The sequence below is a fragment of the Saccostrea cucullata genome, unplaced genomic scaffold (genome assembly GCF_032062105.1).
Source record: "Saccostrea cucullata isolate Sc308-1 unplaced genomic scaffold, CSIRO_AGI_Scuc_v1 ctg13867, whole genome shotgun sequence".
In the NCBI taxonomy this organism is placed as follows: Eukaryota; Metazoa; Mollusca; class Bivalvia; order Ostreida; family Ostreidae; genus Saccostrea; species Saccostrea cuccullata.
In genome coordinates this window covers 6,398-9,169 of record NW_026919561.1, presented here as the reverse complement: position 1 = coordinate 9,169, position 2,772 = coordinate 6,398, and the positions used below count along the sequence as shown (strand labels likewise).

Here is a 2,772-nt window from a genome sequence, read left to right as displayed (position 1 = left end):
AACTTGGGCAAAGTATTTATTTAGGACTGTAGCTTTTTCAACTGGATGGAAAAAAGTTTACCATTTGATTTTAATGGTGGTAAGGGGACATAATTTTTATTAAGTTTTGATATTGATTTAACAATTCCCCCCATTTCCCAGGAGGAATTGATTTATCGATCATTGAAGACATTTTTTTATTAACCTTTCCCGGGGTTTTAAATTTCATCAATGACTGTATTTCTAAGTTTCTGTATGATTGCCAATGCAGAGGATTGTTGTATGTTTTGCTGTAGAAGTTCGGGCTTTACGGACCGTGGATATCGGCCTGGATAGCTCAGTGGTTAGAGCACCTGACTAGTAATACAGGGGTCCCGGGTTCGATTCCCGGTCCAGCCATATGTTTTCTTTGTGCATTTCTCCTTTCCTACTACATTTGGTGGCCAGTGTGGGGGGCCTTGTTCAGGTTACAGTGTATGTGTAAATTAGTAATTCCTGGCAGGGCCCTAGAACTTGTGTCTTCGAGGTCGAAGACTGTTTAAGGAGGGAGGAATGTAGAAGTTAGGGCTTTACGGACCGTGGATATCGGCCTGGATAGCTCAGTGGTTAGAGCACCTGACTAGTAATACAGGGGTCCCGGGTTCGATTCCCGGTCCAGCCATATGTTTTCTTCGTGCATTTCTCCTTTCCTACTACACAGGAAATACCACATTTCAAAAAAAGCCGGAATAATTGGATAAAAAATAAATATTCCGGAGGTAATAAGACTGGTTCAAAATAGTGGTTCACTCAAATAACTGTCGGAATTCACCTTTTATGCGAGACTGAAAGTTATATCAAACTGAGACTGGTAACTTCTTTGCCGCACCGAGACCTGCTTCCTTAATGTGCGAGAAGCGACGGGGTCCGATGTTATTTCCGTGCCATCTTGACACAACTACAAGTGCATTGTTAATTTCGTTATCGGCCAGAGTTTTTAATAACAACCTACCAGCTCCATGCTCTCCATCGTCATTTGAACCTTCGTGCACCACTCCATCACTACTTGAGAAACGGTAGGCGTAAATATTATGACTCGCACTTGGCACCGTCTCGACGAGTGTTGATAAAATGGGTAGGCAAACCCGGGCCGGGGCAAATTAAAAGCCGGGGCAGTTCGAGATTTTTGCATGTTGAAAAATTTTATTGCTCAGCCAATTAAGCTATTAAGTGAATGTTAACTTTCTATCAAACAGGCTAGTTCTTATTCAAAGTTCTCCACAGGATCTGTGATTCATATAAGTGAATGTGCCTAGTGATTCATTGTGAAATTTTGTGAAAAAAAAAATTAAGTGAAATCTCTTGTTCTCATCATGGCAACTGGTATTGATGGTGAAAAAGCAATCACTACCCAACCTACAAGTATCACAACAACCGTAAATTACAGTAACTGCACCAATCACAACAACCGTTCCTCAGAAAAGTGAATTTGAAAAAATGTTTCTTGATGCCAAGTTATGGGATTAAATTTTTGTTTACAATGCATGTGGAAAAATTTTATTGCAGCACTATTCCTTATTCAGTGTTAACAGGATCTGGGCTATGGGTTAAGGGTGGACTGGTAAGCCAGGCAGGGTTCATTTCTAGTGATTCATTGTGAAATTTTGTGAAAAAAAAAATTAAGTGAAATCTTTACACCGTGGATATCGGCCTGGATATTGATGGTGAGAGCACCTGACTAGTAACCTACAGGGGTCCAATCACAACAACCGCACCAAATACATGTTTTCTTTGTGCATTTCTCCTTTCCGTGCCTACATTTGGTGGCCAGTGTGGGGGGCCTTGTTCAGGTTACAGTGTATGTGTATTAAATCCAAAAGGCAGGGACCACCAGAGGAACTGGACAAGAGGATACAAAGACTGTTTAAGGAGGGAGGAAGTAGAAGTTAGGGCTTTACGGACCCGGGTGTTCTCTGGCGGGTAGCTCAGTGATTGCCCCCAGAACTTCGCCCCACAGGCGTCGGCACTCCGAAAGAGATGAGGACATCTCATTCTGTGGAGGGGGACAATGTTGTAGTGTTAGATTAACGGCATCCTACTAGATTGGGCTAGTGGGTTAACCCTTTAGCTCAATCGGTAGAGCACTGGACTGGTAAGCCAGAGGTCCCGGGTTCGATCCCCAGCAGAGGCAATAAATTGTCTCTGTTACAATTCCTAAGGAGGGAGGAATGTAGAAGTTCGGGCTTTACGGACCGTGGATATCGGCCTGGATAGCTCAGTGGTTAGAGCACCTGACTAGTAATACAGGGGTCCCGGGTTCGATTCCCGGTCCAGCCATATGTTTTCTTTGTGCATTTCTCCTTTCCTACTACATTTGGTGGCCAGTGTGGGGGGCCTTGTTCAGGTTACAGTGTATGTGTAAATTAGTAATTCCTGGCAGGGCCCTAGAACTTGTGTCTTCGAGGTCGAAGACTGTTTAAGGAGGGAGGAATGTAGAAGTTAGGGCTTTACGGACCGTGGATATCGGCCTGGATAGCTCAGTGGTTAGAGCACCTGACTAGTAATACAGGGGTCCCGGGTTCGATTCCCGGTCCAGCCATATGTTTTCTTTGTGCATTTCTCCTTTCCTACTACAGTTGTAAAGTTAGTAGCATCATTTATAAGATTTGTTAAGTTAAGCCTTTGTAACATTAGTTTAAATTGTTTACTTTGGTCAGACAACATGTTTACATTGAAGTCACCTAATAGTATGGTAGGAATATTTAAATCAAGGACTTGTTGCATGTTGTTTAGGAAATGATCCCAATATTCTGC

At 42.9% G+C, this 2,772-nt stretch overlaps 4 non-coding genes across 4 annotated transcripts; all 4 read left to right on the top strand.

The window, feature by feature from the left end:
• Window positions 1-304: 304 nt before the first annotated feature.
• Trnat-agu (transfer RNA threonine (anticodon AGU)) lies at window positions 305-378 on the top strand. Its single transcript has one exon. It is a non-coding gene; the product is annotated as a tRNA-Thr (tRNA).
• Window positions 379-566: 188 nt separating this feature from the next.
• On the top strand, window positions 567-640 carry Trnat-agu (transfer RNA threonine (anticodon AGU)). Its single transcript has one exon. It is a non-coding gene; the product is annotated as a tRNA-Thr (tRNA).
• Window positions 641-2,221: 1,581 nt separating this feature from the next.
• Window positions 2,222-2,295, top strand: Trnat-agu (transfer RNA threonine (anticodon AGU)). Its single transcript has one exon. It is a non-coding gene; the product is annotated as a tRNA-Thr (tRNA).
• A 188-nt stretch (window positions 2,296-2,483) lies between these two features.
• Trnat-agu (transfer RNA threonine (anticodon AGU)) lies at window positions 2,484-2,557 on the top strand. Its single transcript has one exon. It is a non-coding gene; the product is annotated as a tRNA-Thr (tRNA).
• The last annotated feature ends 215 nt before the right edge of the window (window positions 2,558-2,772 follow it).